The sequence below is a fragment of the Lepidochelys olivacea genome (assembly GCF_965140295.1).
Source record: "Lepidochelys olivacea isolate rLepOli2 genome assembly, chromosome: 9".
Taxonomy (NCBI): domain Eukaryota; kingdom Metazoa; phylum Chordata; order Testudines; family Cheloniidae; genus Lepidochelys; species Lepidochelys olivacea.
Window position 1 is genome coordinate 82,723,688 of NC_140419.1, and position 26,092 is coordinate 82,749,779.

General features: G+C 41.9%; 1 protein-coding gene across 2 annotated transcripts in view; it reads right to left on the minus strand.

Annotated features, from left to right (window-relative positions):
* NEXMIF (neurite extension and migration factor) overlaps nucleotides 1–22,329 on the minus strand; it is a 226,168-nt gene extending 203,839 nt beyond the window's left edge. The window contains exon 1 of one of the 2 annotated variants that reach the window (XM_084639966.1): nucleotides 22,299–22,329. The gene's annotated coding sequence lies outside the window, so the exon portion shown is untranslated. Of the gene's footprint in view, nucleotides 1–21,828; nucleotides 22,038–22,298 lie in introns of those variants that run through there. The other variant, XM_084639965.1, reaches the window with a different exon arrangement.
* Nucleotides 22,330–26,092: the final 3,763 nt, after the last annotated feature.

A 26,092-nucleotide genomic window follows, 5' to 3' on the forward strand; every position in this document is an offset into this window, starting at 1 on the left:
TTGGGGCACCTGGCGCTGGGGTCAGAGCCAAGTCACCTGCCCGGCACTCGGGGCCTGGGACTGCATCACCCGACCCTCCAGGGCTGGGGTTGGGGGCTCGCCTGGAGCTCAGGGGCTGGGGGTGCCATGCTGCCCGGCCACCTGGATCTTCGGGGCAGGGAGCTCGCAGACGGCCCATGGCTTGGGTGCGGGAGGGTGCTATGGGCTCCTGTGAGAGAGGGGGCAGAAGGGGCTGGGCCAGGGGCTAGCCTCCCCAACAGCCAGTTCACTGGCCGCCCATGATCCCAACACAAGGCCAGCCAATAAACTGGAATTCCATTTCATGAAAAATTTTGAGGTTTTGATATTTGGTTACTTTCTCCATTGGGACAAAAATGAGACCTTAAAAAAAAATATTTTTTTGCAAAAAAAACAGAGAGAGCCATCCCAAAATAGCCAACAGCCCAATGGTTAGGGCACTCACCTGGGATATGGGAGACCCAGGTTAAAGTCTCTGCTCTACCCGATTCAGACCAGGGACTGGAACCCAGTTTCCACATCCCAGGTGATATGTCATATTCACTAGACCAGAGGTTCCCAAACGTTTCTTATTGCATACCTTCTTCCTTGCAGATCTACCAAATGCCCGTATACCCCCTTCCAGATCTGCCAGCTGCCTACATACCCCTACCCTTCTCATCACCGATACTTCATGTGTTCTTCTTAACACTACCTATCTTTAGCCATCTGTCCATATTTCACTGTTACATATAGGTATAGTTATAGTGCAACATATACAACCAAAAAAACCCCTACGTTCTGAGCTCAGTTAAACTGGACAGGTGCTGAGCAACTGAACCCGCGTTGTACAGTGATTAGCGGTGAGGGCTCTGTATGTCAGTGTCTCTGTGAATCTGAATTCTCATTGGTACATCTTGAAGTGAATTAACTAATGTATTTTATATAACAAATTCCCACAGAGTTTTAAAGCTTCATCTGAGTAGCCTACTATGAAAATGCAATAAGTAAAATAAATAATAAATACAATCCACCATTTCTCCCATATACCCCTCAGAGATGTCTTATGCACCCACAGGGGTATACATACCACAGTTTGGGAACCCCTGCACTAGACTATAGACTCAGCCTCTCTTATTCCCAGTGAAACAACTCCAACAGGAGAGACAGAGAGAGAACTGCTTTAGAACAGCCAGTAGCCTGATGGTTACAATGCTCAGCTGGGATATGGGAAAGTCAAGTCCAAGTCCCTGCTCTGCCTGATGTGGTGCCCAAATCACTGGGCTATAGAGTCAAACTGTTTCTCCGGCCCAATGAATATGTACTTATTTATGGAAAGTTCCACAGGAGAGACTGAGAGATCCCCACCGCATGAATTTGGAACCTCCACATCCCAAGTAAGCGCCCTAACCGCTACCAACCATTAATTTTTTAAAATCTCTGATTTTTAAATACTTGGGTTTGGCAATACTATAACTTGCTTTCTTATGAACTCTCCTTCCCAAGGACATATGCCAGTATTTTATCAGCTTTCTTGCTCTTGACATAAGCTAACGTTATTTGTCACTCTGCCCTATCCCGGCATAGTATAGTAACTTCTCCCCTTTCATTGTATGTGCTATGTATTGATTCTGATTTTCTGTATGTGCCACTCTATACCTTGGGCAAGCACCCTGTAACCCCATATTCCTCATCTATATATAATTGTGATTTTGCATATAAAGCGTGCCTTGCAAGGTATCATGGGAAAGGTTATGATCTGCTGAAACCCACTGTTCCATCTAAATATGTATATCATCAATGCATAAGGAGTTATGAGATTTTTGTGGTATGGTTGTCACTAAAATATGCTGTGGGTTTGGGAAGCGCCCAGATACTAGCTCCCCAAAGACAATAACCAGGGGGATAACCAATGCCTGGGCGAGTGTCGAATAACGATCAACAGCCATTGTCCAGCAAGGGAGCTACAATGCAATGACTCACTTGCACAAGGCCACACCAGGGGAATTGCTCAACCTTGTCTGGTGACTCAGCAATGCCCACCCAGGCATGCCTGGACTTGTGCTCTCCAAGCACATGGACTAAGGGCATAAAACAGAACACAGGGGCCCCATGCTTCGCCTTTTCTCCTCCCCGCACCTGTGCTTCAAGCAACAAGGACACTTAGAAGACTAAAGACTCTGACAGAGGAAATTGGCCCAGGTTTCAAGGGTGAAACCTGTGTAGTATAAAGTGCAATATCCAGTGGGGTGAGAAAAACTGTTTAATCTAGATATTTCCCAGTCTAATAGGGTTGAGAAGTTAGATTACGTGGTCATATATTTTATTTTATTTTGGTAACTAACTGACCTTTTGCCTATCACTTATAGTCACTTAAAATCTATCTTTTGTAATCAATAAACTTATTTTACTGTTTATCTTTACCACTGAGTTTACATAAAGTGTTCGGTAAATCTACCTAGGTTTACAAAGGCTGGAGTATATCCACTTTCTATTGATGAGATGGGGACCAATTAATAAACTTGCACTGCTCAAAAAAGAGTCTTGAGCAGTGCAAGACAGTATATTCCTAGGGTACAAGGCTGGGGGCAGGAGGTATTTGTATGGTGCCTTTCTCTGTGTGATTCAAGAGTGGCTCTGGGAGCATTCATGCAATCTAGCTGCGTGTGGAGCGCCACGTGCTGAGTGATAACAGTGCCTGGAGGGGTTTGCTGCTTGTCCCTAGCAAAGCATTGTGAGAGACAGCCCAGGCTGGAAAGATAAGGGGGCACAGTGGTCCCAGGGTCCCTGGATGCACCCTGGGGATCCTGTCACACTGTATACTTATGAAGACTTCCAGTCTTTGTACCTTGCTTCATTTTTTTCCTTAGGACATTAGACCTTATCAAGCAACCTCCAGTAGCATTTTCCATATCATTCAGTTCTCTATATTCAAGGTTAATTTTTGTGACTATTTTACAATTTCCAGTGCTTTCCTCATCTTTCTTCCCCTGCAGTTTGTACAGCTGCCCATACAGTGGGACATAATCTGACAAATACTATTGTTAATATCAATTCTATATACCATATATAGATCTTTACAGCCTACAAGCACCAGATCCATTCTGGAGTAAGAATACTGACTCTCTCTGCATATATCTGCTAACAATATTTCAGTAATTTTTCTCCCCTGCACTATTTTTTTTAAATCACCCTGTCTATCTTTAGTTCCGGGACCCAATTAAAGTCCCCTATCACAAATACTATACCATGGATGTGAGGAGCAAGATCTAACTAGACATTATTAATGAACTGATTTTTTTCATTGGGAGCGTACAGATTTATATAAAGGTAGTTTCTCGCCCATTTATAATTCCCAAGACAAGTATATATCTTATACAGACCTCATTTGATTTTTTAAAAAGTATTACAAGCCTGATTCACCACTGCATTACCGCAGTCTTGCACTAGTATAACTTTAACTAAGCCAGTGTAAAATTAGTGTAACAGAGGGCAAATCCAGTCCTACTTATAATGGGAGATTTATTCTGATTAGGATAGCCTCCCCTCTGTTTTCTCTTACCAATTGCAGAAGATACATTTCCAATAGCTGACTCTCTTCAAAGATGAGTTTCTCACCTTCAATATCTAGATGCAACTTTTTTAAGGTAAGTTGAGATCTCTTCCCCACCTCAGGGGGAGAGGGATAGCTCAGTGGTTTGAGCATTGGCCTGCTAAACACAGGGTTGTGAGTTCAATCCTTGAGGGGGCCATTTGGGATCTGGGGCAAAAACTGGGGATTGGTCCTGCTTTGAGCAGGGGTTTGGACTAGATGACCTCCTGAGGTCTCTTCCAACCCTGATATTCTATGATTCTAGCCCCCCTTGATTTGGTTATTAAGTCTATTAACATTCAAGATACTATTATATAAGTACTGCTACTCACTATTATGTGGTAGAATTAGAGAGAAAGCTATTAGAACCAAAGTTTTGTCTTGTTTCCTCTAATTCTCTAATGTGAACTCTGATACCAGGGAGAGAGAAAACCTTTATGAAATCATCTGGAGCTTTTGACCGTGGAGAAAAAAAGAAAAGTAGATAAAAAGGTTCGCGGGGTAGGGGGTTTCAGAGAAGAAAGCACACAAGGAAAATGAAAAAGTATACTTTATATATATTTGTTAGATAAACTCAGTGATGGGGAAGGGATACATCATACTTTTTTCGCCCCTTCAGGGTGAATAAATTACTCTCTCATCCTAATTTTGTTCTCGTTTTCCCCATCCTTATATTTTTACCCTCACCTCCACACTTTAGAACTTTACAGTCTGAGTAGGATCAGGCTTGATCAGTACTTAATGGGAACCCACCTCCCAGCCTGAATCCTACAGAAGTGCCATTGGTGACACTCCTCGCTCTTAGCTTAGGCTGAGAACTGGCTCCTCCCCAGATTATTTTCAGGGACCACTGCTAGAGGTGCCATTTTTCTCACATGAAACTGGCCCTGAATAAGAGTGGTTATTAAAAAGACCTCTGCACCTTTAACAGGAAGAGAGCGTTTGTGGTTAAAGTACTTCATCAGCATTTTGGAATTAAGCCAGACAACCCCTTGTGACAGAGGAAACATTTCCATTTTACAAATAGGAAAACAGAAGGTCAGAAAGTTTTATAGGCCAAATTTTTCAAGAAGCCTTTGATTTTCTCAGTGTTCAGATGTCCATGTTCAGATGCCTTGGGTCTTGTTTTCAGAGGTGTAGAGCACTTGGAGCTCTCATTGACTTCACCTGGAGTTGTGTGTTGTGACTACAGATAAAAGTCGTATCCAAAGTGTGTCTAGTTGAGCTCACAAAAATTAGGGCACCCAACATCTCACATTACTTTGGAAAATGATGACCTTTAAGAGATATGCCTAAAGTCACACCAAAAGTCTGTGGTAGAGTCAGGGTTAGAATACAGACCTTCTGGCAACCACTCCTGTGCCAATAGCCACAAGGCCATCACATTTATATGCCTCTTAGCACACTCATTCCTCGACTTTTCCAAAAGGTTCTGCCATCACTGTAAGATCTGTAAGGCTTCACACAATGTAAATGTGTTCTTTAAATAGGCTCCCTGTAATATCTATCACATATTCATTTAAGTGAATCTCACTGCATAAATGAGCCATGGATAGCACCCAGTTAGGGAATAAGTGACTACAGAAGTAGCAGCAGCACAGGGGTTTTCACATCCCACTCACCTTTCAATTGCGGTTCACAGACTTCTGTAGTAATGACATATTACTGAATGTTTTGATTTTCGAGCACAGACTTATTACAAATTCATACTGCATACTGTACATGGAAAGAGCCAAAGGATGCAACACAGAAGTAACAAGAAAAGGTGAGGAATCAACAGTAGCATGAGAAGAAATACTTTTTTCAGAAGGAGAAATTGAAAACTGTATATTTTAAGGTAATTGATATATTAGTTATAATACTTGGCACCTAGCGTACTTTTCATCTTCAAAGCACTTTACAAACTTTAACCAGTCTTCACAATACCTGTGGGACGTTGGTTCTTAAGTATTAGTAATTTCATTTTACAAATGGGGTCACTGGGGCAGAGCAGTTATGATGCTTGCCTAAAGCTACAAAAGTCATCAATGAAAGGGCTAGGATTAGAATTCAGGGATTTCTGGCTCCTATGCTCAGAACACTGAGTGATGCCTCTAAGTATTAGATTTATACCTCCTCCCACATCCCTCGTCAGTTTATCCCCACCCCGCCTCTCCAATATACTAGCACAGTGCCAACTCCAGCCTTTGCTCCACCAATTGCCCCAGCCCCGATCACCTACTTCTCCAGCAAACGATTACTGCTTTCTCACTTGCCGCCACTCACAGGTGGGAAAAGCTCCCAGTGAGAATCCATAAGACACCACCTTCTTGCCCACCTCAAAACTCACCTCTTCTGTAATGCATACAGGAAACTGCAATCCTAGGCAAGTGGAGAGCTGTGATCACTGCCACCGATAGCTAAGAACTGTGCACTTCCTATTACTTTATTCATTAATCTGTCTCTCCCACTCAGCCTGCTTGTCCACCTCATCTACCTGTTATGTCCTGTCTTTTGGACTATAAGCTCTTTTCTATTCTATATGGGTTCTTATGTTGTGCACTCATCGCTATAGTATCTGAGTGCCTTCCAGTAGTGCATTAAATAATGAGACTAATAGCTGTCACGTGTTTATTCTCTCATCCTCTCCCCAGGGGGAGAGGTGTGTGCAATGGCATGTTTTGTCTTGGATTTTTTATATATATATATATATATATAATACACTGCTATGTATTTATTAGAGAAGGCAAGGTCAAAGAGATCATAGAATCATAGACTCATAGAACTGGAAGGGACCTCGAGAAGACATCTAGTCCAGTCCCCTGCATTCACGGCAGGACTAAGTATTATCTAGACCATCCCTGACAGGTGTTTGTCTAACTGTGTATTGCTCTTAGAACAGAAGGTGATGAGGTTCATTCCACAGTTTTAGGCTAGCCCACAAGAATACTCTGTCTCGTGCACAGACTAGCTTTACCTTTATTGAAGACAGTTCCACTACGCCAGAGGACCACAGTCTTTGTCATGGAGCTTCGGTTGATCTTTTAGATTCCCTGGGCAAAGGCTACTGAGTGCCTTGAAGGATAGAGACCTTGAACTTGATTCAATGTTCTATGGTAAGTTAGTGTAGGGAGCAGAGAACAGGTCTGATGTACTCATAGTAGACTGTGTTCTTGAAGAGATGCACTGCAGCATTCTGTACCAGATGGAGATTTTTAACTGCTGATGTCTTCGTTCAGGTATATCGCATTGCTGCAGTCCAGAAAGGTGACAAGGGCATGCATAACTGAAGCCAGGTCATTGTTCAGCAGGATGGGATGCAGTCTCCCAGCCAATTGGAGATAGTAGGAAGCATTATTTTTTGATGCTGCTACATGAGAGCTTAGCATCAGAGAGGAATCCAGGAGCACTCTCAAGCTATGGACTGAATTGACCAATTGTGGTTGTGTACCTTCAACCAAAGGAGACTGCACCATGGCTTAAAATGCTTCAAAATGTTTTCCTCTGCCCCACAGCACAACATCCATCTCGCCTGGGTTCAGCTTAAGCCTTAGAGGCAGAGACTGGCATTCATAATATGCCTACCATAATGGGGTTCAACCTAGCTGTGGTCTTTAGGTACTACTGCAATATAAAGGTTAAATGAATAATAAAACAACATTTAAACAAAAGGAGCAAAAACCTGGCCATGAACCTCAAACTGAGATTTCAGTCAATCAAATCCACAGTTATTGCGTTACATCCATCCTTACCGTAACTCCACTGAAGTCAGTGATGCCACACAGGAATGAATTTGGCCCACCTCTTGTATTTGGCCAACAACTGGTTATATACATAGAATACATATGTATTATACACAATGAAAACTGAAATATAACACAGATAGAAAATAGATTTGTCAGAAGTGTTACCAGCCCTAATCAGCTGATTATACACTGAGGAATAATGTTATTAAAATGGATAAGATCACCCAACAACTACAATCACAATCTTCCCATGTCCAAAAGCCAAGATCCTCTTCAATTAATTGTTTAAAAAAACTGTAATTGTTAAATGTAATTTTCAGCTAGCAGGGCTGCCCCCCCCTTCTTAATATATTCCATTCACGTGTATTCCCTACAGTACCTGACTGGCTCAGCAATCTTCTCTCCCTTCCACATGTACCCATACATTAGATTTTACACCTAATCCCATCATATAGCTCCCCAGGAGAACCCTGTTAGGCAACTGCCATTTAAATGAGTTCTGAGTAGATTGTTCCTCTGCTCTACCTTGCACCAAACCTTGCCTTGCTCATACATCTAATCCCACTGACTTCAGTGGAACTGTTTATGAGGATAAGACCAGCAGACTCTGGCCCATAATCAGACACCTCTGGCAAGACGTGGGTGCTCTGTCTTCACATATATAAATTTATTTCATCATACAACACTGAACCGTTTTAGATAGATTTAGATAGGAGAGAAAGGTTTCCCCACATTTGTAGCACAGTTTCAGCTGTTAAAGAGACTGTGAACTTTCCTTTAACGCACATTTAAACTGATACAACTTTAATTAAAAAAGTAATTTTGAAAGTTGCTTATGCAGTGTGTAAGGTGGTGTTCAGACAGCATCTCTGATCCCTGGAGTTCTGCAGCCTTGAGTTTAATAAACTGAATTTTCAAAAAGTAAACACAGCTTCATATCAGCATGAATCTTCCATTTTAGACAAATATTTTTCAGCTATTTCTTTTTATCCAGGAGATGGAATTTTTGCTCCACCCCATTCACTTCATACTGTGCAGTGGTTTGCTACTTACTGGGGAGCAGGACATAAGAAGACATAAGACTCTGAGTAAAAGATTTTCAAACTATAGCTTCACCTAGCTACCAAAACAGAAGCCTTGCCTTTAACACAATGATACAAGCAGTCAGGTAGGGTGCCCTGTACCACACACAAGATCATAAAGTTGACAACCTGACCCAGTCCAAACCCTGGTTATATAATAGAAAGTCCATTGGGAACCTAATGCCTACCCAGCCCTCCCATTCCCTCCCTTGGCAGCTGCACAGTCTGCAGGTGCTTCTTTCCAGCCTGCTTGTACTGCTATAAATTAAAGTTTACATTGCTTCATTTCTTGTTTTCAGGGGCAATAATTTGGCTGGGGAAAACAAATTAAACAAAGGCAGTTTGCTCCAGGTAGAAGCTAGGCAAAAATAATTCCAGCTCAAAGGAGGGCTTTTGTTGTTTTTGTCATTGGTTGTTTTGCTTTGCAAGTATTTTTAAATAAATCCCTTTAATTACCCGTAGTGTATCAAGAGTGCAAAAGGATGTCTACTGAATAAAGGTTTATTTTTGTCATCAATTTATCACAAACAATTTAGGATAGGCAGTATACCTAACAAATAGAGTCCAGGACTGGGCAAATCGGGACTTTTGGGTCCAATTCATGACTGTGCGATTCTGAGTAAATCACTTAATTTTTCTGTCACTCGGTTCTCTCACTAACAAATTAGGTTGGGGTAGTGGTAAGGCTTACTTAATTTGTGTTTATAATTTGAAAACCTCCACTGAAAGGTGCTGAGCTGGAAATACCAAGTATTTAGTTTTAAAAAACAAACAAACATTTACCATTTTCACATATTTTAGATTTTTTTAAATCTTATAATCTTTTAATACTATTGAGAACACCTAAAAGAAGGGGCTTTCTGTTTTCAAATCTGTTCCATCTGGCAATTTCAAAACTGCATGTAATTTTGAACCCACACTGAGTTTTGATAAATTTTTAAAAGTTGTATTTCTCAAATCATATCTACAATAGGTAAGAGGCCCTTTGAAAACATTTATGTACTTTGGTTTTTAATGACAGAACTGTGCATGCTTAAAAGTTCACTACTGAACATGGGCAGTAATTTATTCATCCTAATGTAACTTAATTTTCAATATGATTTCAGAATCTGCTATGAAGTTTGCTTTCATAGAATTTGTCTCACAGGAAATAAAATTAAAGAAATGGTTGATTTCATACTACTGTGTACATAGTCAAGAATTCCAAGTTATGGGGGAGTTGTTTTTGTTTTTTAAGCTCCCTTTATTTTACAGACTACAAAACAGCTCTTCATTAGGCTTACACTGTAATATTTACCATCTCTATTCATACATTATCAGCCCATTATCATGTGATGCATAGAATTGTGCAAGAAAAAAAAATATGGTGAAATTTTTGTGGGTGAGTGGTAACAGAGTTATCTTCTAGAGGGATACCCAACACAACTATCCTTAGATCCAAAGGAGAGTATTCCTCTGTTTCCAGTACCCTCCAAATGTTTTAAGCAGTACACAGTTTTTTAGCTATATGACCTCTCCAGTCTTTAATGCTCAAAATTTAAGAGCTAATAGCCCAGGATGCCATTCTGCCCCTAAACATGGCAAAAGGGTCTTTCAAGATACTAATGAAGTTACTGATGTATAGCAGTACTTAAGAGACTAATGGGTTACTTAAGAATTGAGAGTTACCACCTCAACTTTTTATTTACTTGTACTTGAGATCTAAGTGTGACTTTACCGGTTGCGTTCAGCACGTGCACAAGCTTAACGCAATTGAACTTACTGCACACCCTGTAATATCTCCTTTTGTTTGAATGTCACGGAGTAGAATATTGGCACCAGAACTCACGTATGGCACACCGCCAGCAGCAAAATTAATTCTGTGGTTTATTACAGGTTGAAATGGGGAAAAGCAACCCAAAGGTTTCATATAAAATTTAAGAATTGCACAATCAGTAAGCATTTGAAATATGATGTGTGCGTTCCCCCATGCACACGCTTATCGATCAGTGCACAGATAAAGACGTTCAGTACTGTATTGTGCAGTCAGTTCTGAAGCATAACTTATGCAGTATTTCCCTCTCCTGCCCTGTCACCAACATTGAAATTTCTGACCTGCTACCTCCTTGAAACCTCTGCACCTATTCCTTTTCATTAGCTTTCTCCACCCCATTCTTGTGTCTCTCCTCTTCCTATAGTTTCAGAAAATGGATGGCAAAAGGTCAGGGTTGGTCTTGGGTGCCTATGAAGATAAAAAGCTGATCACAGACGTTTTGTTCAAAATCTCTAGACTTTTTGTGGCAGTGATAACCTCCAAAATCTAAACTGATTGCTATGGTTGAAGGTTTAAATCATGGCCTTCCTAAATCTGTCCTGGACTAGCCTGTGAAATTCTGAGGTATCTGTAACTGCAGAGAAGGAGCTGAAAAACTTACTACAGTAGCACCCCTCAACATCCTGAAAAGACTATGTGGGTCTTTTTGGTTAACAGTAATAAAACATCTGCCAGTCGTTAGTGCAAGGAAGATTGGGATACCACAGAGTTTGCTTAATACATTAATCAGAAGTCAATAATTCCACAGACCAGTCACCATGTAATGGTCAATATGTCAATCACAAGCTAATGCTATTTGTAACTCTTCATCACTACTAATAGCAATCTACCTGCCAGAGCTCCTAAAGAGCAAATCTCACATCACATTCTAGTGGCTATTCAGCACTATTTTCTTATCCATCTATAAAGCACGAGTAAGACTGTACACAAGTAGAAAATGTATATTAATGTGACATAGTATAAAATACAATCTCTAAATTCATTGCAGACTCGGACCATGGAACTCACTGCTATGTTAGACATTATGGAGCTGAGATGAATTAATCTATTTGATCTAAAAAACTTACCCTTTTACTGATCTTTTCAAAACAGATATTTTCTGCAATACAGTGGATTATCTAGAAATTCATTTAAACTCAATAAAGCTAGTGTTTATAATAAACAAAATCAGAAAAGGCCAGGGTTCAAATATAAAAAAAATTAGGCAAGAGATTAATATAAAGAGAGATAGAGGCACAATAAAGAACAATCATCTTATTGAAATCTTATTACTAGATCTCAGTCAAATGACCTGACCAGATGAATAGGACAATTAGGTAGGTAACGATTACTGGGATAGGCAAAGTTATTTTTTCTACAGAGCAGCTGATCAAAGAAACTCTTTTAACTCCATTTTATGGATGAAGAAGACTAAGATTTTGTTGCAATTAAAAACTCATTGATTTATACAGCAGTTGCAGCTGATGAGTTTTAATGCATTTTGTCATGACTGGTTGGGCTCTTTTTCCTTTACTTCCTTTAACCTTTAGATGTTTTAGGTTATTAATAGTCACATATTTCAATATTATACATTAATTATTTTGTTGGTATCACCACAGAGTCTGCGATATTTTTGCCCACATCAGCAGTGTCAATTATCTAATTATATTGCAAAAATGTACAACACACTACTACACAATGGATTTCTTTTAAAAAGACAGAAGAACTTTATGTTATACGGGGCCATTTTAAAGTAGAAGTATCCAGCTAGACACTATGAAGTCACTGCACATTGCTCCATATAGAAATGCAACAAAAACTGTGTGGTCAACAACAAATATTTTAAAATATATGTAAACAGAGGGATTAGTCATCAGGACACCAGAAATACCCCTTCATGTTTAAAAACAAAAACAAAAAAGTTAAGTGTCACCGCATCTTTTGGATTCAGAAAATTCTGGCACTGCCCTCTCTAAATTACTAAAGGCACCTTAAATACCAACTATAGATATCTGTCCACCCAATATTCCGGTTGAATTATCTAGCTAGCTGTGACTATGCTATCAAATACACCCACAATTATTCGTCAAAAAATTCCACCTCAGTCCCTGGAAAAATCATGAAGCAGGTCCTCAAGGAATCAATTCTGAAGCACTTGGAGGAGAGGAAAGTGATCAGGAACAGTCAGCATGGAGTCACCAAAGGCAAGTCATGCCTGACTAACCTAACTGCCTTCTATGATGAGATAATTGGCTCTGTAGATGAGGGGAAAGCAAAGGATGTGATATATCTGGACTTAAGCAAAGCTTTTGATACGGCCTCCCACAGCATTCTTGCCAGCAAGTTAAAGAAGTATGGGCTGGATGAATGGCCTATAAGGTGGATAGAAAGCTGGCTAGATCGTCGGGCTCAACGGGTAGTGATCAATGGCTCTATGTCTAGTTGACAGCTGGTATCAAGTGGAGTGCCCCAAGGGTCGGTCCTGGGGCTGGCTTTGTTCAATACTGTAACTTCATTAATGATCCGGAGGATGGCGTGGATTGCACCCTCAGCAAGTTTGCAGATGACACTAAACTGGGAGGAGAGGTAGATACACTGGAGGGTAGGGATAGGATACAGAGGCACCTAGACAAATTAGAGGATTGGTCCAAAAGAAATCTGATGAGATTCAACAAGGACAAGTGCAGAGTCCTGCACCTAGGACGGAAGAATCCCATGCACTACTACAGACCAGGGACCAAAAGGCTAGGCAGCAGTTCTGCAGAAAAGGACCTAGGGGATACAGTGGATGAGAAGCTGGATATGAGTCAACAGTATGCCCTTGTTGCCAAGAAGGCTAACGGCATTTTGGGCTGCATAAGTAGGGGCACTGCCAGCAGATTGAGGGACATGATCAGTCCCCACTATTCGACATTGGTGAGGCCTCATCTGGAGTACTGTGTCCAGTTTTGGGCCCCACACTACAAGAAGGATGTGGAAAAATTAGAAAGAGTCCAGTGGAGGGCAACAAAAATTATTAGAGGGCTGGAGCACATGACTTATGAGGAGAGCCTGAGGGAACTGCGATTGTTTAGTCTGCAGAAGAGAAGAATGAGGGGGGATTTGATAGCTGCTTTCAACTACAGGAAGGGGGGTTCCAAAGAGGATGGATCTAGACTGTTCTCAGTGGTAGCAGATGACAGAACAAGGAGTAATGGTCTCAAGTTGCAGTGGGGGAGGTTTAGATTGGATGTTAGGAAAAACTTTCTCACTAGGAGGATGGTGAAGCACTGAAATGGGTTACCTAGGGAGGAGGTGGAATCTCCTAGAGGTTTTCAAGGTCAGGCTTGACAGAGCCCTGGCTGGGATGATTTAGTTGGGGATTGGTCCTGCTTTGAGGAGGGGGTTGGACTAGATGACCTCCTGAGGTCCCTTTCAACCCTGATATTCTATGATTCTACTCTATTATTTGCATTAACAAATCTGAGACACTTCTTAAAAATCAAATCCTTAATTTGTACTTGCTCAGCTATCAGAGACAGCCAAGAGGGACTTCAGTTTAATATCTCATCTCCAGGACAGCACCAGTCAGCCATCAGTATTGCACCAAAATGTCAGCATAAGCCATAAATCTGGATTTGGGACTTTAAGCCATGACCTTGTGACCTGTAGAAAACCATGCTACCAACTAAGCCATACTGACACTTCATTCCTTTCATCTTTGCTAATTCCCCAAACATACACCCTTGTTTCAGTGAAGCAGTTAAAGAATTTGTTGTAGTTATTCAACAACTATGAAGGTCAGATATCATCCTGACTCGAAAAGTCCCTCCACCCCCAAGGCTACATGTGTTTCTGCTTGTTTTAAGCACCAACTACAGTGTGAAATCTAGATCAGTCACAGGGGGAAATGGCAGCTAAAACAGAGATTCGGAAGGAATCTAACTGACCAGACCAGAAGACCTGGCTATTGCAGCAGATGGGAAAGAACCAGTCTTGATGTGGAAAACTAGTAGTGTCAGTTAAAATGCTAAAAATCAAAACATAAAAAACCAGCTTCAATAGCACTTCTTAAGGGAAAAAAAAAAAGCTTTGGAGGCTTTAGATTTGAAGTCTCACGAACTTCTTATGAAAAATGGAAGCTTTGAAAAAACTTCTGAAGATTTAATATTTTTTACTTTGGGTTCTTCTACTGCCAATCAACTACTGATGCTGTAACTAATAAAAAAAATAATTAATACTAATAAATAGCCTTTTCATAAGGCCTCAGCTCTTGTTCCCCATCACAGACTCCAGTTAGTCACTTGTACGTTGTACAGGAGACAAAATCTGTGGACTTTCTAGTCTCTAATCTTGGCCATTTTGCACTGTGACTTTCATGTCTAAGTGCCTCTGGGAGAAAACTTTGAAGGGTGGGAAAGAATTTAGCCTTTTCCAAGTTTGTGACTCCAAATGCAGCTTTGAAACGCTGTACAGCATAACAAACAAGAGATTTCTATAATACTGGGGATTTTACAGACCACATTTCCAAAAGAGCTCAGGTCTCACTAAGGCAAATAAATATACAGATTTTCAAAAGAACTCAACATTCAGCAGCTCCCAGTGTTCCGCATGGAAGCTGCTGGGTACTGGATACCTTTGAAAAACTAGTCATTTACAGGGTTGCACAATGTGAGCCAAATTCTATTGAAAAATCTCTCTCTAAATGTCTGCATGTCCTCACAATTGCAGCTCTCGCATGAGAAGTGCAGACCACCTTCTCTCTGTACACTTACAGCACTCCAGAAATAATTGCATCATGATGCTAAAACCCATGTATGTATAGAACTTCTAAAGGAGTAGGGTTGCCAAACCTCCAGGATTGTCCTGGAGTCTCCAGGAATTAAAGATAAATCTTTAATTAAAGATGATGTCATATGATGAAGCCTCCAGGAATACGTCCAACCCAAACTAGCAACCCTATAAAGAAGAGAAAGACTGGAAATGTCTCCAAATCCTAATCATATTTCCAAAAACCCCGTTGCTCCCCTCCTGCACTCCTGCATTAGGAACTATAGAATAATTTCAAAGCTTAACCATAAAAAAACCCCACAACAGTAAAGACCACTTTCATAAAATTAAACAGTAAGGAAAACCCCACATGGGATGAAGAAACATGAAAATGTTCTATATAGAAAGGGTAACAATGTTTGTAATTATAGATAGGGCTGAACCAGAGCACCTGATACATAACCTCACCATTCTGCCAATCTTAGGGAAGTCCAGATCCATCTATGCACTAAGCTTTGCAAGTCAGGCCACTGTATAATGAGCCAACCTGGAAACCAAACTCTTCCACTGTCTGAGGAAGTTCACATCTGAATTCAAACTTCACTTAGAGATAATAAAGTGTTATTACCACTGTACAAGCCACTGGTGAGACCTCATCTGGAATACTGTGTGCAGTTCTGGTCTCCCATGTTTAAAAAAGATTAATTCAAACTGGAACAGGTATAGAGAAGGGCTACTAGGACAATCAGAGGAATGGAAAACCTGCCTTATGAGAGGAAACTTACAGAGCGTGGCTTGTTGAGGCGAACAAAACAAAGGCTGTGGGGAGATACGATTGCCCTCTATAAATACATCGGAGGGATAAACAACAGGGAGGGAGAGGAGCTGTTTAATTTAGGGCCCATTTTGGCACAAGAACAGATGGATATAAACTGGCCGGCAACAAGTTTAGGCTTGAAATTAGGCGAAGGTTTCTAACCATCAGAGGAGTGAAGTTCTGGAACAGCCTTCCAAGGGGAGCAGTGGGGACAAAAAACGTAATTTGTTTGATTATCATACACACTGTGAAGAGAGTGGTCACTTTGGATGGGCTATTACCAGCAGGAGAGTGAGTTTGGGGGGGGGGGAGAGGGAGAAAACCTGGATTTGTGCTGGAAATGGCCCAACTTGATGATCACTTTAGATAAGCTATTACCAGCAGGACAGTGGGGTGGGAGGGGGTATTGTTTCATGGTCTTTGTGTGTATATAATGTCTTATGCAGTTTCCACGGTATGCATCCGATGAAGTGAGCTGTAGCTCACGAAAGCTTATGCTCAAATAAATTGGTTAGTCTCTAAGGTGCCACAAGTACTCCTTTTCTTTTTGCAAAGACAGACTAACACAGCTGTTACTCTGAAACCTGTTTCAAGACTGAGCTTCATAAGTTTGTGGAGGAGATGGTACAATGAGGTTGCCTACAATGGCATATGGCCCAAACGCAACTGCTATTAGCAAATATCTTCAACAGTCAGAGTTGGGACTCTAGATGGAGAGGGCTGAGTTACTCCAGAGAATTCTTTCCGAGGTGGTCTCACTGGTAGATCTCACCCACATGCTCAGGATCATCTTTAGAGTCAGGAGGGAATTTTCCCCCAGGTCAGATTAACAAAGAGCAGGGGAATTTTTTGCTTTCCTCTGCAGTGTGGGGTGTGGGATACTTGCTGCTTTGAACTAGAGTAAATGTTGGATTTTCTGTAATTTAAGTCTTTAAATCAAGATTTGATGACTTCAGTAACAAAACAAGAGCTTAAGGTATAAACCCCCATGCTTTAGGGCATAAGCCAACTTCTAACTATTTAGGGTTAGAAGGAAACTTTCTCTGAGGGCAGGTTACCCTATAAATGTCTACTGCATGGTTTCTTGCACCTTCCTATGAGGAAGCTGGTTCTAGACAGTCTCAGTGACAGGACAATGGACTGGACAAATGGACCACAGGCATGGTATGGCAACTGGTTATATTTCTATATAGCTGCAGCAAAATTACAATATAGAAACAGAACAATTTTTCATGTACCTAGAGTTAAGCAATTTTACAACCATCCAGATCTCTATAATCATCTGATGTAAAAGACATACAGAAACACCTTCAATACGCAAGCAGGCCTAAAGATTAAATTAAAAATTTTAACATGATCTGACAAATACTCTAGATGAAAGATATCCTTTGATATATGTGCTGAATGAAGACATTGCTATAGAAATATTAGAGACTGACTGGCCTAGCCCTTGCTATCTGTCACTCAGGAGACATCAATTTGCAACAGAGTCACACAAATGCAGTCTTACCCAGACTGTATTATTCCCCTGGAATTGCTAACAAAATATAGCTAGCACTACTATCTAACTGTCCAAAATGTTACTCACCAAAAGCAACTATTTTGTTGTTTGTGGGAATACCCCATTATGTATAATTTATGGGTGAAGGTTCAAAACTGTTTTATAGAAATGATGGATACTTCAATAACTTTCATGCCAACTCTGTGTTTGTTAGGTATCAGCAAAGCTAGTAAAGTCACTGGGTGTGAAATTGAGGTTTTCAACACATTTACACTGATAGCAAAACAGCTTGCCCTAAGTTTATGGATATCTTATGCAAAATCCATGTATGACATCTGGAAACCAGAACTAATTAATTACCTTAAACTTGTTAAGCTTAGCCACTCACTACAGGACAACACAACACATTATTTAATATTGTATTGCAGCAGCATCTAGCAGCCATAAGATGAAGGCCCTGTTGTGTAAGGCACACAGTACATATAATAAATAAGACAAGCTCCTACCCCAAACAGCTTGCAATCTTAGTATATGATGAGATAATAGCAAGAATGGTGGGAGTGGGAGGTCTGACAAGCTATCAGTGAAACATGGTTCACTTGGTTTTATGCAGTATGGCTCATTTATTCACTATTGGATGGTTCCACAAAATCAAGAATCTCTAGTATCTGACTATATGCATGGATACTGATTGTAAAACCAATTCTAAACTGGGATAAATTACTCCAGATCTACAACAGACTAAATATACACTCTTCCTCCAGTTGAGTGTATAAAACCTTGTAATAAGTAAACTATTTCAGAGTTATTAATCCTTTACTCGGGATTCTTAATATATTCTGTTGTTATTCCCTGAAAATTGTCATTACTGAGCAGCAGTGGAAATTTTATTTTATTTTTCCACACAGACTACCTACCTATCTTGGGGTTTTAAACTTCAGCTCATCCCTGAAGTATCTGAGTACACTCCACATAAAACAGATTGGGAATAGCAAGGTATTAGCTGACTTTGTGGGATCCCTGGCTCTTTTCCCTTTTCAGAGTGTGGGGATTCCACTTGGGATAGATTTTTGGTTGGTTCATTTGTCTGCTTCAGTTTGGTTGGTTGTTCTTTTTGATGGGTGGGGAGGTAAGAGATGGGTTATTCTTTTCTAGATTGGGTTTTTGTGTTTGATTGTAGGGGGCGACTGGTGGGGGTGGTGGTGTTGTGAATGTCATTCTCACAAAGGAGGAAAGGCTTTCTCAGAGTAGAAAGTTTTTCAGCATTTCCTAAAAATGGTTGGATTCTGGATCTGTCTAATCTCATCTGGAAAGTCATGCCATAGGCTGATCCCCTGAACTGAGAATTCTTTGTCCCCGTTCTTGTGTGCTTCATCCTCAGCTCTGCATGCGTGCAACACACACTCACGCTTCTATTTCCTTTCCAGACATATTTTGGATGGATAAAAACAGAAAGATTACATACACACACACAAATATCCATCAGGAGTCATCATCTCAGGAAGGGAGTATTCCATAAAAGTACTGTCTGCCTTACATTTCACATATATACTTACTACTACCTGTTTTGCACCAGCTTGAAAAGTTCATGTCTATCCGTCAAGATCTTTTTCACTGAAAAGACACCTCCCAATCCAGAACAATTAGGAAGGTTAGCAAGTCACTGTTATGAGCAACTTGGTAAGGTACAGAGCTGAAAGCTTCTTAGGTTGGCGCGGGAAACATGAATGGTGAAGCTAGTTGGTCTGTTCCCCTTTTTTGTCTTCCTTTTACATTTCTGTTGTGTGTAGAAACACTTGAACTGGCACTCTTTATTTTCAGCCGGATACACAATTTGTAAGATATTGTACTGCTGTGTAGACCAACTAGGGTCTGTCATTCTTCCTTAGTTAGCACTTTGGGGAAAATAATTATTCACAGAAACTGCCATCATGAACAGAGAAACCAAAATCAATGTAGCTGTGTATGGGCCATCGCCACTGCAAAGCAAATACTCAATCAAGACATGGATCAGTGAGAATTATATCACTGGGAATCCTTAAGCACATCTTTGTGTATTTTTAATATCTATCTTATTACTCGCTGATCTCTCCTCCCCCTATTTTGAAATACACATATATGCACCTTCAAGACCTCTCTCTTATCAGGGATTTGGGCATAAGATTCATATAAACAGCAGGAGAGATCTTAAATGCACAACTAGGTTTATTGCCTTTTTTAAAAAATAAAGCATTGGTGCATAGCAGATTTATTCATTGAACAGGTTGATTTATTTAACAGACTTGACATACATTAAGCCCCACCATGTGCTTACATAATTGTTACCCATTTAACAGGTCTGTTCTTTTGTCAAATATTTGTTTAAAAAGTGGTTCACTGAAGATTGTTGCCTTGTGCACAGTTCACATATTTTAACAAATGTATTCTTGTATTAGGTATCAGCTGAAGTAACTTAACTGCATCCTCCCTGCTTGAGTGCTGTCATTTCCCCCCCCACACACACACTATACCTAAACAAACAAACAAAAAAATTGTGTGTGCGCGCACGTGCGGGTGCGCACACACACACACACTTTCTAGCAGAGATATTTTGCTGTTGGCACAGTGGTTACTGCATTACCATACTGTTCCACTGATAACAGCAGGTACCTAAAAACACAGCGAACACAAATCTGAATACCAGGATGTTGATGGATGTGAATAGATTGCAAGCAAGCTGACCAGAGAGGCCAGGAAGGGGCAAAAAGGATGAACAGACCACCAAGTAGAGATGGGGGAAGGCTCAGAACAGATTCCAAGGCCAAAGAATTTTTTTTTTAAGATTGCCCCCTCACACATTCACGTCTCTCCTCTTCATCCCCCCAATACACACACACACACACACACACACACAATCCTTTCACCTAGTGAATGTGTACATTACATATTTTCAGCAGGGGGTAAAATATTGGCTGACATTTTAGAGACAAAATGTATAGCCTTTGCTTTAGTCACTAATCCATTAGAACTGGTTTGGGTTACTATATTGTAAACATGCCATTTTCAAATTGCACAATTAATTTTGAACATCAGGGTTTAATTTTTTTTAAATCAGATATTAAAACAGACATGTCATATAGTACACTTAGTAAGCAAAATACATTACTGTTATCACTCTTGCACAAATGCACAAGCAGTTCAGAATTGAAGACACTGAAATAAAAATATATGAGCCCAATTTTCAATTGCTCACTAGACAGATGGTTAATTATATTCACAGCCGCATTTTTCACTGGGATAGAGTTTCAGACAATGAGCCAGTTTTATTTGATTAGCCAGTTTTCTAGTTTAATATGTGAAATGACAGTTACTTCAGTGCTTTTTTGTTCCTTGCTAAAAATAAGGTTTCAATGTAAATTCTTCCACCATTCAAAATATCATAGCTGTAAATAAAAACCTGGTCATATGTTACCCAGTGTGTAAGTAGTGTAAGGACGACACACAGAAAATACAAATGGCCTACAGTAGTTCAGATGATACTGATTTGTAGAACCTTTTTCCTCTCACTGTGGAATATTTTAGTTCCCACCAGAAATCTCATCAGTGTTGAAATGCATGAAAATAAAGTAGCTTACATCCAATCTTTTTCAAAGTGCTTTAATACCATATTTTTACCAAAATTTAGTTTACCAGAGATTCAGAGACAAATTAAATACTAGAATACCCAATAGCAAATATATTTGTCAAACAGTTCTCTGTGAACACAAACAGGAAATGTACTAAACAAATAATAACAGTTGCCCAAAGACAGAAAGTCTTACAACCAGTAGACTGTAGTGTAGTTTTTAAAACAAAAACTTCTAGAAGTATTCAAAAATTCAGAGGGCAAATTTTGGGCTGACAAAAACACACGTCTATTTTAATTCCTAAACTAGTAGATTCCACAGCAGAAAATCTATTCATTTGTGATATTCACACACTTTCAGTGAGCCCAGGAGCCTCTTACAATTTGATCCAAGTCTCCCCTTTCTGTCCCCTCAGAACACGTATTAAAGCAACTAATTAATTATTGGAAGCCTTTGCCCTAAATTCCACTTTCAATATTTTAAGAAAAGAGACATAAGTCAGGAGCAAAAGCATGGAAACTGAATATTTCCCTCTCTGGAAAATTCACCCTGGATTGATTGGAATGGGGAGGGCTAAACTTAACTCGTGCCCCGCCACCCCCCAAGTCGCCTTGAAACCTTCTCCGCTTTCCCACTGCTCACCAGAGACACAGGGAAGGTTGGAGGAATTTGATTGACACAATTTATGTTTCCCTCCTGGCAAGAGACGGCAACAAGACAGACCTTTTCTCAAACATGCAATTTCTAATCATCATCACCACCACACACACCCTATCGGAGCCGTGCAAGCCGCCGGCTCGGGGCTGCGTGTGCCTGCGCTGCGCCTCCCCACAGAGGAAAAGGCCTTTCCAGGCTGGCCGGGGCTGAGTGGGGGGCTCCCGGAGAGCGCTGGATGGGCACCCCCGCCGCCCCCCCAAGAGAAACTCCAGCACGCGCAGCCCGCCCGGCTGCGGGGTGCAGGCACTTACCTTGGCACCGGGCCCGCCAGGGGGGCCGGGGAGCGTGGGGCGGGCTGGGGGCCACCCCCCCCCCCGCCTCCAGCAGGCAAGGCTGGGGATTGCGGCGGCGGCTGCTGCAGTCACCGCCGCTCCATGAGCCCGGCTCTCCCGTGCGCGCAGGTGGACGCGCCTGCCTCCCTCCTCCGGGGAGTGATGGAGCCAGCGCTTCCCCGCGCCTCTTAGCGCCCGGCGCGGCTCACGGCAGCCCCCCTGGCCCCGCAGCCATGCCGGGGACCCCGGCCGCCGAGCCCCCCCGGCCCGCTCCCGCTCGCAGTCACCCGGCGCTTGCCGGCGGCTCCCTGCTTTGCTGCGGGGGGGGCGGGCAGCTCCCTCCTCCCCTCCGCCGCCGCCGCCTCCTCCTCCTCCGCCGCGGCTGTTTCTTCCTCTCCTCCTCCTCCGCCCCCACCCAGGTTGCTTTTTCCCATTCAGAAGGTGCCTACAGCGCTGCTGTCGCCGCTGCCATTGTTTCCTCCGCCGCTGGACCGACTCTCTCTCCCCCTCCCCCCCCTCCCACCACCACCTTGCTTTCCCCGGGAGCGCGCGGCGCGCGGCCACCTGTCATAAAGGGCGCGCACCCCCGGCAGCGGCGGAGCGCGCCCGAGCGCTGGTGCAGGGCCGCTGAGCCCGAGGGAGGGAGCGCGCGCGCGCGCGCTGCGAGGCTACCGTGTCTGGTTGCGTGAGCAGTGAGTGTGCAGCGGGGCTGTCCCCTGGGGCAGCGGCCGGGTAGAAATCAGTGACTCACAGCCGGGGGGGGGGAAGCCGGTGGATCTAAGCCCCCGCGGAAAGGATGGAGGGGAGGCTTTGCCGCACATGGGAGGATGAGGGTATCTTGTCCCAAATGCTCCGGGATTCTCCCTTGCTGCCCTCTGCAAAGCCCCTGTGTGCTGGACAGGAGTGTGCTCATTGCTGCGGGGTGAGGGACCTTCCCCCAGAAGGCTCCCTCTCCCCCGGGTCCCATAAGGGTAGCTACTGTACTTTGAGAAGGGCTAGCCTCCCCTTTGGAAGGTGCAGGACAGAGCAGGGGCCAGAAGAGGGGGACTGGGGCCCTCGTACCCCGCTGGGGAAGTGTGGCCACCTACCGGGCTAGAGAAAGGCATGAGGCAGGCAGGTGGAGGGTAAGGCTTCCTCCCCTCAATGGGACTTGGTTGCATCACCCACTCCTGTCCCATCTAGAGTTCCCTCACTACTAGGTCAAAGCCCCTCAGCCCTCCCCTGCAGCACCCCTTGTTATACCACATCTAAGCCCTTATATGCTCTGTGACTACACCCCCAAAGGCTAAAGACAGCTGCTACTCCAGTTCTAGGCTTTAAGTCAGCTCTGCTGCCAATGCTTCTCATTCTGATTTGTAGAATCCTATTCCACATCTGAGCTCCCACATTGCTTTACCAATATACTTCACCTTCAACCTCCATCCAGTTCACACCCACCTTCCTGCACATTCCATTTCTGTCCCTGATACAGCTCTGTCAATGCATCTCTCAATCCTAATTTGCAGCACCCTCTCCTATTCCAGTCCTGGATTCTCACACACCGCTCTTCCAGCGCATCTGAACCCTGATTTGAACATCGCTAGTGTTTTTCCAGTTCCATTGTTCCCTCATGAATCAAGACTGCTACAGGTATAAAGTTATGCCAAATTGCAGGGGTACTTAGTGAATTGTTTTTCCACAGGAGAAAGCTGATATGAGTGCATTATTGCATCTTAGTGCTTTTGATGCAAAACTCAGAAGCAAAGCTGGAAGATTCAGGAATCAAGATTAGCTACATGACATCAGAATAAGAAGGAACTTTTTAAAGAAAACCCTTAAACTGTCAGAAAGTGGATTTTAGGCAAAATAAAATTCCACCCTGAATTTTTAAATGGAGAAGTGAAAGATGCCAACAGAGCAAAAAGCAAAGTGTTTATTTGCAAAGATGAGCGCTGTATATGCTCTGTACCTTTGTTTTGTGTTGCAGATTATCAGTTCTGGCATTACACTTAGTTGAGGAAAAGGTGCAGACCTTGAGAGTGAAGTCCTATTTATCAGCACCAAAGCTTCTGAATGGCCCCACCAGCCTGCCTCAACTCTGGCCTAGCAGGACCCCCTTTAGGGATGGGAAAGCCTTTAATTCTCCATGAATTGACCTCAGTGTTGAGGTTGGCAAAGGAGCCAATTGTCATGATGGTTTTTGTGATATGGACCCTGTTCACTGGGGTAGGGTGGGGCATTTTAGCTCAAGGGTATGATCCGCATATACTGCTTCAGATCAGTGCAGGTAAGAACTCTGGAGCCAGAACCTAAGAAAGAGACCTATTATATCTAACAGTATTCCTACAGGAAGGCCCCTAGCTCCTGTTGTTGTTAAAGATACAGAGAAGCCTACCACAATTGACTTAGCCCCATCCTTCACATATTGCAACATCTTGATTCAGTAGAGTTATTGATAATGTCAGCCTCATATTGCATGTGACCTATGCAGAGTATCATTGCATATAGAAAGAAAGGAATCTAGAAAAAATGCATAAAGAGGGTAAATCAAGGTTTAAATTACAAAAAAAAAAAAACCCAAAAAACAAAACAAAAAAGCCACTCTTTGCAGTAACCACACCTGTGGGTCTTCCAGTAAGGTAATTTGGATTAAAAGTGTTCTGGAAATGAAAATCCATTAGTTTACCTGCCAAAATCAGGACGGACAACATGTTCATGAAGATAGATTTGAAACTAAATTAGGGACCTCTTGAAACGCAGGAACAGCAAATTGATTATATAATTATTGTAGTACTTCTTGAAAGGGGTGAGAAGGTGGAGAGAGAAAATCACTCACTGCAAAAATGAAAGACAAGCATTATATAAAAATAGGTAGGGAGGTCAATATTTCGTTTGTACAAGTCAACTTTTATTCTGCAGTAGTTCTTTTGCAGGAGGAATTACATGACACACTGTCAGGTAAAAACAATGAGGAGTACTTGTGGCACCTTAGAGACTAACAAATTTACTAAAACGGCTACCCCTCTGAAAACTGTCACGTAGTTTACATTGAACATTTAAGCACTGCAAATGTTTATATGTGGACAAGGGACATTTATCCATTAGGAATAGAAGACTTATGTTGTTTTTTTAATTATCCAATTATTAATATACAAAAATGTCTAAAGTATGATATTTTACTTTCACATATTGATTACAATTAAGAGGCTGCTTTATTTTTCAATATTGTGTATAACTATTTATTAGTGTTCCGTTATGACACCCTACCCCTATACCTCACTTTGTCTGTCGCTAGGGGACAGAGCTCTAAGAAGGTGCTATCCAGCATGAGTAAGGTTATTCTACAAGTCGTCCCACTGACTTCAGTGGGACCCTCTGTGGAATAAGGTTCAATTCAATAGGAGTAAGGGCATGGGTTCTCAACCCGGGGGGGGAGGTCACAGACAAGTGTTTTTGGGAGGTCATGACCACCCAGCCCCTTTTCATATTGCAAAATGAAGAAGGTGTCAACAGTATGGAAAAAGCTAAGAACCACTGAGAATCAGAAAGTGGCCCTATATATTTAGTTAATTTAAAATAGATGCATCTTGTCAAGGTTCCTTCCCCACTCTGAACTCTAGGGTACAGATGTGGGGACCTGCATGAAAGACCCCCTAAGCTTATTCTTAGCAGCTTAGGTTAAAAACTTCCCCAAGGTACAAACGTTGCCTTGTCCTTGAACAGAATGCTGCCACCACCAGGCGTTTTAAACAAAGAACAGGGAAAGAGACCACTTCTGCCAAAATATCCCCCCAAGCCCTACACCCCCTTTCTTGAGGAAGGCTTGATAATAATCCTCACCAATTGGTACAGGTGAACACAGACCCAAACCTATGGATCTTAAGAACAATGAAAAATCAATCAGGTTCTTAAAAGAAAAAATTTAATTAAAAGGTAAAAATCACCTCTGTAAAATCAGGATGGTAAATACCTTATAGGGTAATCAGATTCAAAACATAGAGAATCCCTCTAGGCAAAAGTAACAAAAAGATACAAAAACAGGAATATACGTTCCCTCCAGCACAGCTTATTTTACCAGCCATTAAACAAACGGAAATCTAACACATTTTCTAGCTAGATTACTTACTAACTTAACAGGAATTGGAAGGCTTACATTTCTGATCTGTTCCCAGCAAAAGCATAACACAGACCGAGCAAACCCTTTGTTTCCCCCACCACCATCACCCCAGATTTGAAAGTATCTTGTCCCCTCATTGGTCATTTT